Source organism: Triticum dicoccoides, chromosome 5A (genome assembly GCF_002162155.2).
Source record: "Triticum dicoccoides isolate Atlit2015 ecotype Zavitan chromosome 5A, WEW_v2.0, whole genome shotgun sequence".
NCBI classification, from domain to species: Eukaryota; Viridiplantae; Streptophyta; class Magnoliopsida; order Poales; family Poaceae; genus Triticum; species Triticum dicoccoides.
The window spans coordinates 21,157,849-21,169,581 of record NC_041388.1 but is presented as its reverse complement, the minus strand read 5'-3'; the positions used below and the strand labels follow the sequence as shown (position 1 = coordinate 21,169,581).

The 11,733-nt window shown below is 45.4% G+C and overlaps 1 pseudogene; it reads right to left on the bottom strand.

The window, feature by feature from the left end:
• LOC119299075 overlaps nucleotides 1-11,259 on the bottom strand; it is a 39,983-nt pseudogene extending 28,724 nt beyond the window's left edge.
• Nucleotides 11,260-11,733: the final 474 nt, after the last annotated feature.

Here is an 11,733-nt window from a genome sequence, read left to right as displayed (position 1 = left end):
GACTTGGAGTTGTACTTTGACCTTATGACAACTAGAACCGGATACTTAATAAAACACACCCTTCCAAGTTCCACAGACAACCCGGTGATCGCTTTTCTACAGGGCGACGAGGAGAGGATCGCCGGGTAGGATTATGCTATGCGATGCTACTGGAGATGCTACTTGGAGATGCTACTTGGAGGACTTAAATCTACTCTCATCTACATGCTGCAAGACGGAGGCTGCCAGAAGCGTAGTCTTCGACAGGATTAGCTATCCCCCTCTTATTCTGGCATTCTGCAGTTCAGTCCACTGATATGGCCTCCTTACACATATACCCATGCATATGTAGTGTAGTTCCTTGCTTGCGAGTACTTTGGATGAGTACTCACGGTTGCTTTCTCCCCATTTTTTCCCCTTTCCTTTCTTTCTGGTTGTCGCAACCAGATGCTGGAGTCCAAGAGCCAGACGCCACCGTCGATGACGACCCCTACTACACCGGAGGTGCCTACTACTATGTGCAGCCCGCTGACGACGACCAGGAGTAGTCAGGAGGATCCCAGGCAGGAGGCCTGCGCCTCTTTCGATCTGTATCCCAGTTTGTGCTAGCCTTCTTAAGGCAAACTTGTTTAACTTATGTCTGTACTCAGATATTGTTGCTTCTGCTGACTCGTCTATGATCGAGCACTTGTATTCGAGCCCTCGAGGCCCCTGGCTTGTATTATGATGCTTGTATGACTTATTTTATTTGTAGAGTTGTGTTGTGATATCTTCCCGTGAGTCCCTGATCTTGATCGTACACATTTGCGTGCATGATTAGTGTACGATTGAATCGGGGGCGTCACAAGTTGGTATCAGAGCCGACTGCCTGTAGGAATTCCCCTTCCAACTCCTTGGCCGAAGTCGAGTCTAGCCATTGCAAAACTTTTACTAACTTGGCTGTGTGCCTTACGGGCCCACGTCGCCATTGGGTGGTATTAGGATCTTTTACTCCTCGTCTATACTCTGGGACTCTGATCTCTCTTCTAGTCGGGTTAAATGATTTTCGAAAATCTAACTTTAGGTTCTCGAAAACGCTTTCTCCCGGAGAGCCCCTTCAGTCTAGATGATCGCCGACTGCACATGAAGATTTCAAAGTTACTTTCCGATACTCTTTCAGGACTGCCCATTGCTTTTGCAATTCACTACCACCGAAATATCCCTATGGATAAATTCATACACCGTTCTTACTTAGTCCCCAGTTGTTCTTTTTATTACAAGACGCCCCGAAATACTCGTTGTTGTTCTTAGAATACTTACGCCTATTGCCTTGCAGTTCCTTACCACCTGAATACCCATACGGATAATTTCTCGCACTTATCGAGTATCCGCTCATCCCCAGTTGATTCATGTATTTCACAAAAGTCTTCGAAATGCCATTCGATCTTCCGAAAATCCCGAGCAGCCTATTGCTCTTGGAATTTCTTGTTTACTTTCATTATGATTAATCCCACAAGTATAGAAATCTTATTGACATTCCTTGGCATTATCATTTTGAGTCTGTTGACTCAATATGTTGCGAATGCACGTAATCATCAGTTGATCCTTTTAAATTATCTCTCCGGCTCAGACATCTTTCAAACATGAGCTGGTTCTCGACCAAACTATCTGTCGTCGATTGTGCCTCTGGTATATTCAATTGATCCATCCTTGATCAGAACGTCTGCTTCTGATCCTTTGTTTTGGAAATCATAATTCCTTTTTATTTAAGCTTTGAATTATTCAGATGATTCCATAACCTGTTGCATTTGCATTCCTTCCTCTTCTGGTTGAGTACCGATACTCATATCAGATCCTTTGTGGACTATCAAGTCCTTTGTTGGATTGTTATCCGACAGTGTCCTTCACATTTGAACACTTTGTGAGTTCTTCCCCTTATACATGATGCCCTTGTTAAGTTGTATCCTCTGCTTGGCCAACCATGCTCTGCTTTCGGGCTTGTGTTATTTACTCTGGAAACTTGTGGTATATGTTTCTAAGAAGCCCCTATGGGTTGAACATATGCCTTCTCTAAACCGTGTGAACCCGAAAGTTTTCACGAGTCATACTTATCTAGTATTGCACCAGGTAAAACTTTCAACAACTAATGTCATCTTCGAAATACGAGAGGTGAATGGAAGATTATGCATTGAGGAAGTGGGAGTCGACCTTGAACTTTGTGTTCATGCCCATGGACGCGATGTATATCCTATCATGGAAGCTTCTTGTAATAATAACTATTTCCTTGATAGCAAACATATGGTATCTGTGAATTGATACCTTGCAACCGTGGTTCCGACCATGATTGTTCTTCCTTGATTCCATTTCTCGGACAAGTTAAAACAATTGTCTTCTATGGATTAATACACCCGTCCAATCTTTACTTCGATCTTGTGTCGAGTATTACCCCCTGGTATCTCAAGATTATCATGGAACTGCATAACTTCTTATGAGTTCTTCATCAAGTGCTACCTTTCCACTGATTCCAATTTTTCACGGGCTCTGAGTTATTATACACTCAAGGACACCGATAAATGAATCGAGTTCGCATTGCGATTCAACAAGTATTTGAACCCATCACTGCTTACAAATTTATTAATCCTTCAAGTCATTCCTAGCCTGATCGGCTATATCATTATCGAGCTAATTTTAACTGTGCTACCCGGTCCTTCTTCCCGGAGCACAATTTTCGACGATGAACTAACCTTACGCGATCATCATCGTCATATCATTTCGCCTTGAACAACAAGCTTGGTTTCGAGTTTGTGTCGTACCCTTGGTTCCAATAACCTTTCACTTTATCATTACTTTGACTTGATGTCATCACCGATCGATTACATCTTCATGAACTCTCGCGACAAATGTGTCGTGAATATCATCAACATTCTGAGCTCTTCCAAGAGATCTATTGAAATCATGATGAGAAATACCATCCTTGCCCTCGATGATTGGTGTTATCAGCGACAACATTTTTGCATTCCCTCCAACACAAAACTTGTTCCTGTATTGTGTTGTACCTTGAGTTCCTTGCTATCCAACTTATGTTATATTCTACCGCGGAGTATTACCATCTTTGATGTTAAGAATGTTGTGAGGATTGCTCCACCTCTTAAGAATTCTTGCTATAATGATACTTCTCACCATCACCATTCTTTCTTGGTCCTCGTGTTGATTCCAACCGGGGTACCCACAAGTGAACGGTGTTGTTTGGATTATGCACTTCTAGCAACCCTATTGCTTTGAAGTTAATGATCGATAGTTCATTCTAAGTCCTTCGCTAATTAAATCACCATTCTGACATTGGTCGTGCAACCCAATCCACATTTCGGGCGCACCTTTCAACCAATGTTTAATTGTGTATGTTTTCCTCGAGCATACTTCCTTATATCATTTGATCTGACAATGTTATCTCCTTGTTCACCTAATGGTGGAAATCCATCTTTTGGGAATATCGGTGAATTGCCGTTGAGTTCACCAGACGCCTCCTTGTCCTCTCCTTGGTTTAATGGTGAACTATTGCTTCAGAAACCCGCTCCCATAGTTCATTTCCCGAGAAGCTTGCAATGCCATTTCAACGATTTGTGTTGCGCCTTTTCTTCTCGGACATCCTGAGTCTCAGGTATCCTGACACCAATCGGATCTGAATCTCGGTCAGATATGATGGTTGGGACAACTTTCCAAGAGTTATGACATTGATCCTTTGATGACCCGGTAACATGATGTCATGCCTAGCACCCCCCCCCCCCGGCTGGAGGACCTATCATTATAGATTCCTTTTCAGCAAGGTTATCCATTCGTCCATGAGGAAATTGTAAGACTTATTCTACAAGTTATTCCTGATGGATCCTTCGTGTTTCCAAAGTCTGATCTTCACCTGAAGACCATGTCAATGCTATCTCGAAGCATGTCAATGGTACTCCGATTTTCAACAGGAACATTTGAAGCACGATACTAAATTTTATTTATCACTTATCCTAACACCGTTGTATGGGTAATATCATGAGATTCCTTCCCCCTTACCTAAATGGTTTTCTACTTTATATCCTGTCATGGATATCATGCTCTGCTTGTCATTGGGAAGGATATACCCCTGAAATATGTGTTTAAACACATTTTCCTTGTCTTTGTTTTGTGTAATTTGATAACCATATTTCCTTTCCGTTGTTTGGTTTAACCTTTCTTGTGATCTATATAATCTAAGCAGTAATAATTCACTGCGTAGGTAAACACCTCGGTGTACAACTCTGACAGTGAGACCCTGTTTCTATTGTTGATGACATTTCGGTAACCGCCGATGGATGAGAACTTTGCCTCTTGGCCCGCCTCGTTCAACGAGCAGGAAAATAGTTCTCTTCGTCCCTCGCTCTTGGTATCGACGTTGTCGCCGACATAATCGACAGGCTACCCCCCTGACATGCCTTTCTTGCATGATCACGCAAGACGTCTCCGCCCTTCCTACTTCTAACCCACATGGTGGGCCCATAACCCACAGTTCCACAGGATCGAAACCTGACTCTCCTGTACAACCTGATGTCAAAGTTATTCCTCGTGCTTGACTTTGTAGGTAATTCACGGGCCACTTGCCTGTTGATCTATTCTGGTATCGGACACAATACTTATTCCCGTTGCTCTGAACCCCTTTCGCACTCTGCTTCAGGCAATGAATGATTGCCTATCCGCATGAAACTTCTTATTACACCGTCTTACTTTGCTCTCGATGTGTGTCATTTGTTCAACTCGAGAGATACTCATATGTTCATTCTTGGGATACCCCCAGATGAATTTCCCTTATAACATCCTATCATTGTAGAGCTGCCCCTTACCGATTCGTAAGTACGATGGAGTTCCCCGAAGAAAGGACGACAACTTCATCATGACGCTTTGGAATAAAGGATTGAAGACATCAACGAAAGGGATTAACTTCTTCGAGAAGATCCATTAGAATAACCAGAACTTTCCCCCTTACTCCCCCTCTTAAATCTCGGGACGAGATTTCTTGTAGTGGAGGAGAATTGTGACGCCCGGAAAATCATGCTACAGTAATCCCATGCTAATCCTGCCACGTCACCTCGGTTACTGTTGCTAACCTCGCGATGATTCGAAACCGTTTCAATATTTAAATTCAAAGTAGGTCAAACAACAAAAGTTTTCAAAAGTTGAAACAAAAATGTTCGGGCGGTGCTGAATATTACAAGGGTAATTATGGTGTAGTAAACACATTTTTATAAAATGCCTAAATAACTTAACATGATTTAAAAACAAAAAAGTAAATAGATAAAAGAAAAGAAAATACAAAACCAAAACAAAAAAAAGAGGAGAGAACCCCCCACCCACTGGACCAGGCAGCCCACCTCCTCAGGCCGGCCCACCTGGCCCAACCGGCCGCGCCCCCACTCCCTTACCCTCTCCCCCCACTTCCCCTAACCCTAACCGAACAGCCACTTCCCCCCCACTCGCTTCCCCTTCCCTCCACGATCCAGATCAGATCGTGGCCCGACCGCGCACGCCGCCCCGCCGCTGGACCTCGACCTCGCCGCCTAGGACGCCGCTCGACGCGGGAGCCCCTTCGCCGCCTCGACCACGCCTCGTCCTCGTCGGCTCCTCTCGGCCTCCTTCCTCTCCGCCCGCGGCGCCATCGTCTACTACCTCCTCTTCGACCACGAGCACGAGCTCGGGACCCCGTCGTCGCCGGACTAACACCGCCCGTCGCCGGATCTCCCTCGTCGGACTTCCCCCGACCTCCGTCGAGCCCACTGCCACGGTCCCTACTCCCCACCGTGAGCTCCCTTCCTTCCCTTCTCTGTCGCCGGCGCTGTTTCCCCCCACCCCGCAGCGCTCGCGTGCCGGAGCTCATGCTCTGGGCCGCCCTCGCCACACCGCACCACGCCCACACGTCCCGGTCCTCCTCCTCCCTGTCCCGCAGCTCCGTCCGGCGCTCGCGCCGTCCGGCGCTCGCGCCGCTGCCCTGTCTGCCGCGGCCGACTTTGCTCGCCCGTGCCCTCCCGTGCGGTCGCCAGCTCCTGCCGCTGCACCTGCCGCCACCGTCGCTGCTTAGCGCCGCCCTGCCTCCACTGCTGCCCGTCGCCGCCTCCCTGCCGCTAGCCCCGCACCGCTCGCCGTTCGGGCGAAAACCGCACGCCCGTGACCCAGCACCCAGTGCCCGTATGCCCGTTAAGGGCCTTGGCCCTATGACAAGTGGGGCACACCCCCCCAGAACGTTTCTGTTAAAAAAAAAGAAGAAGAAAAAAAAGAATTAAATAAATAAATAAGTAGATAAATAATGAAAATAATTAATTAATTAATTAACCAATTAATTAACCTAATTAATTCTGATTAAATTAACCAAATAAGATTAATTAACCTAATGATTAGTTAACCTAATTAACTACTGTTAATTAGCTAACTAATTAGTATGGCAGTGGGGCCCACCCACTAATTAATTTTGTTTAGATTAATTAAACTGTTTAATTAAAATGTGTCACTGACCAGTGGGACCCGCTGGTCAGGTTGACCAAGTCAACTCTGTTGACTGCTGATGCCAGCATGACATCATGCTGATGTCATTAAATCATTTTTGAATTAATTAATTAATTAATTAAATTCCAGAAATTAATAAAAGCTTTAGAAAATCATATCTTTTAATCCGTAACTCGGATTAAAATATTTTCAACATGAAAGTTGCTCAGAACGACGAGACGAATCCGAATACGCAGCCCGTTCGTCCGCCACCCATACCTAGCATAGCAAACATGCAACTTTTCCCCTCCGGTTCATCCGTCCAAAAACGCGAAACTCCGGGGATACTTTCCCGGATGCTTTCCCCCTTCATCGGTATCACCTACTACCGCGTTAGAACACGTCTAGCTCTGCTTGTTGTCCTGTTATGCACTTGCTTGCTATGTATTTACTGTTTCTTCCCCCCTCTTCTCTCCGGTAGACCCCGTGACGATGCTGATGCCCCTGTGGTCGACTACATCACCGACGACCCCTCTCTCTTGCCAGAGCAACCAGGCAAGCCCCCCCTTTGATCACCAGATATCGCCTACTCTTCTCTATACTGCTTGCATTAGAGTAGTGTAGCATGTTACTGCTTTCCGTTAATCCTATTCTGATGCATAGCCTGTCATTGCTGCTACAGTCATTGATACCTTACCCGCAATCCTAAATGCTTAGTATAGGATGCTAGTGTTCCATCAGTGGCCCTACACTCTTGTCCGTCTGCCATGCTATACTACTGGGCTGTGATCACATCGGGAGGTGATCACGGACATATACTATATACTTTACACTGTTACATTACTGGTGATACTGTTTGGAGATGGGGGCTGAAGGGGCAGGTGGCTCCATCCAGGTAGTGGTGGGCCTGAGTTCCCGACGGCCCCCGACTGTTACTTTGTGGCGGAGCGACAGGGCAGGTTGAGACCACCTAGGAGACAGGTGGGCCTGGCCCTGTTCGGCGTTCGCGGATACTTAACACGCTTAACGAGATCTTGGTATTTGATCTGAGTCGGCTACGAGCCTATACGCACTAACCATCTACGTGGGAGTAGTTATGGGTATCCCGACGTCATGGTATCAGCCGAAGCACTTCAGACGTCAGCGACGGAGCGGCGCGCACCGAATTGGACTGGAACGCCACTAGGCTAGGTCTGCTTTCGGCCGCCCTCGCAACATGCAGGTGTGCTATGGGCGATGGGCCCAGACCCCTGTGCGCTTAGGTTTAGACCGGCGTGCTGGCCTCTCTGTTGTGCCTAGGTGGGGCTGCGACGTGTTGATCTTCCGCGGCCGGGCATGACCCAGGGAAGTGTGTCCGGCCAAATGGGATCAAGCGTGTTGGGTTATGTGGTGCACCCCTGCAGGGAAGTTAATCTATTCGAATAGCCGTGATCTTCGGTAACAGGATGACTTGGAGTTGTACTTTGACCTTATGACAACTAGAACCGGATACTTAATAAAACACACCCTTCCAAGTTCCACAGACAACCCGGTGATCGCTTTTCTACAGGGCGACGAGGAGAGGATCGCCGGGTAGGATTATGCTATGCGATGCTACTGGAGATGCTACTTGGAGATGCTACTTGGAGGACTTAAATCTACTCTCATCTACATGCTGCAAGACGGAGGCTGCCAGAAGCGTAGTCTTCGACAGGATTAGCTATCCCCCTCTTATTCTGGCATTCTGCAGTTCAGTCCACTGATATGGCCTCCTTACACATATACCCATGCATATGTAGTGTAGTTCCTTGCTTGCGAGTACTTTGGATGAGTACTCACGGTTGCTTTCTCCCCATTTTTTTCCCCTTTCCTTTCTTTCTGGTTGTCGCAACCAGATGCTGGAGTCCAAGAGCCAGACGCCACCGTCGATGACGACCCCTACTACACCGGAGGTGCCTACTACTACGTGCAGCCCGCTGACGACGACCAGGAGTAGTCAGGAGGATCCCAGGCAGGAGGCCTGCGCCTCTTTCGATCTGTATCCCAGTTTGTGCTAGCCTTCTTAAGGCAAACTTGTTTAACTTATGTCTGTACTCAGATATTGTTGCTTCTGCTGACTCGTCTATGATCGAGCACTTGTATTCGAGCCCTCGAGGCCCCTGGCTTGTATTATGATGCTTGTATGACTTATTTTATTTGTAGAGTTGTGTTGTGATATCTTCCCGTGAGTCCCTGATCTTGATCGTACACATTTGCGTGCATGATTAGTGTATGATTGAATCGGGGGCGTCACAACAAGGGTGTATATTGGAATGGCAAACAATGTTGCCTAAGGAAGTTTTCATTTTCTTTGGACGAAAAAACCATTTCCATTTTTCGAGTGCCCAAAAGGAGGTTTTTTTGTGAAGGACCTCCCAAATAATTGTTGCAAAACTGGACCAAATCATTTTTATAAAATACTAAGCCATATTAAATGCACAATTGACAAAATTGTTGGGCGTCAAAAGTTTTGATCCACCTCTGGTGAAAAAGACAAATTCCCGCCGATTCAGTAGGAAGCAGGTCAAATTTGAACTGCAGCTGGCTCATAGTTTACTATTTATTTTTTCCAAAAATCATTTATAGTTACATAAGTACCTATTTAATCATAAATACATGGTTTGATGGCGATACGTCATGGTTTGGGCGGTGGCCAAGGCCCCCAACTCTAGAGCGCGTAAACTCGCATGCCCGACGCGTGGTCACCGCGTGACCGTGGCGTTGCCATGTGTTCTGGGCAGCCTAGGCATGTCTAGTGGGTTGGGCACTCCCCAGGTAGGTTCTAGGAAGAAAATTACAACATAATGTTCTCACGAGGAGACCGATCGATGCTCAAACATGAATTAGCAGCCAAGTGTTTGATTAGCGGTACGGGAAATGCACATGGCCAATGGGAGTGAGTTTTTGCTGAGGATGATCATCTACTAAGAAGAATGTCTTCGCAAATTTTCAGATCAAAAGGAGGATCCTAGGTGGTACTTGCTTTGCAAAGTACCACACTGGACAGAAATATGAATGTTGAAGCTGGGCTCAAAATAATGAATGGATTGATCTGAAATTTGGTGGAGGATGGTTATTTGGGCATTGGAAAGCACCGTAGAAAATTGATACTATTTGGACATGCCAAAGTGGTACTTCCTTCACAATGCTCTTCTATGGACAGAAACTTGGGAAAACTAGTGAGAGAAATTGGATGAATGAAATGAGCTCAAATTTGGTGTAGGTAAGTTACATAGGTATGGTTATGCCTTGGTAGATTTTCAGATCATTTGGGTAAGCCTAGCTAGTACTTACTTCACAAAGCTTCTCTCGAGGTAGAAACTTTGAAAATTTCCTGAGAAAGATTGACTAGGAAAATGGAGCTGAATATTATCATGTGGCAATGATTTGGGTATGGAAGAGTGCCCAAAGAGTTTGAGGTTAATAGGAGGGGTCTAGATAACACTTGCTTTGCAACATGCCAATTTGGCCATAAAATATAAATTGAACCTGGGCTCACATAGATAATTTGCCTGAGCTGCAATTTGGAGGAGGGTGATAATTTGGGCATATGAAGAAACTGTATAAATTTCATGTCATTTGGATATATAAAAAAGGTACTTCCTTCACAATGCTTCTAGGTGGACAAAAACTTTGGAAATTTGCCGAGGAAGATTTGCTAGGCAAGTGGAGCTGAATTTTGTCATGCAGTAATGATTTGGATAGGAAAGAGTGCCCAAAAATTTCGAGGGCAATCAAGAATATATAAATAGAACTTCCTTCATAAAGTGCTGTCGTGAACAGAATAGGAAAATGAATATTGTTGAATTAGTTTTGAACTAGGCAAGGAAGGATTTTTACATATTTGATGAAGATATGACCCAAAGAATTTATGAGATTTTTTTGGGAATTTTGGGAATGACAAAAATATAGGTTGCTTCACAACCTAGGGCAAAAACTGCCACATGGACATGACACATAGGCAAAACTGATGAGGTGGTGCCTAGTCATAGCAACCCACCACAATTTACAAGGTTATGACCATCTATATTGGTCATGATCAGCTAGAAATAAGGCAGCGGACCAGTGCTATCTGCTTTATGACCATTTCGTGTAAGGAAATTACGACCTTTCTGACCAAAATGGTCGTTATAGTTTAGGTTTTGGAGCCCCCGAACAACTTTTGATCAATTGGTCTGAAATGGTCATAGATCTATGACCAATTCTTTCAGGGTCACTAACAGAAGGTCACAAGTTGACATATTTCTTGTAGTGTGGTTGACGTCAGGCCGTCGGCATAGGCCCCTATGCCGACGGCTATACTATGCCGACGGTCTGACAAGACTACGCCGACGACATCTACGCCGATGGGCCTATGCCGACGGCAACCGTAGGCATAGATCTATGCCGACGGCCTAGGGCCTATGCCGATGGCCCGTGGCCATAGGCATAGACCGCGAGTCCGGTAGTGCGCCCATGCCACGAGGCAAGGACACTAGCATTATCGCGTGTGATGCCCTTGTGGAAGGAGAGCAAGGCGGCCCTCTCAGCTGGGATGCAGCCGCCGACATGGACATGCTGCGGTTGTGGTGCTAGTGCATGCACCACTTGTGAAGATGAAGCGATGCTTACGATGATGAAGGTGGTGAATAAGAGATTTGTTGTGCGGTGCATGGTGGAAGAACAAGATATGGGAGTATGCCACAGGCTCAGCGTCTAGTATTAAGCAATCCACCAGAACCACATTACAAGAGATGTTTGGCCATATACCACTAGCCCCACGGAGACCACGGTCAAAGTCCCAGTCATTCACTCAATTCTGGTTCATAGAATTTTGTGGCCTGACTATGATGGGTGTTAGTGCGCTCTAGAGTAGTGGAGCTGTCCTAAACATTCTCTTTTTGTCCAAAAGAGATTGAAACTCTGTTGGTTAGTACACCACCAAATTTTCTTACAATGTCTGTGGAACTCTGCAGTCATGGTTTTCACTTTGAGTGAGGTTTCGATGAAATTCACTAAATTTCATTAATTTCAGCGGTCACTGAAATATTTACCTTTGGGCAAAAATATTCCAGCAATTTCAGTGGTACACATGAAATTCAAATATTTTAAAAAAAAATCAAATATATAATGTAAACCGAAATCACTGAATTTCGGTGATTTTGGCTGGTGCCAGATTTTTTTTTCTGGAACTGAAAGTGAAAACCTTGCTCTGTACTAGAGGTTTCAACTTCGAACAACAAACTATATGACAGCAAAAAGAGATTGAAAAGTAGCACAAAA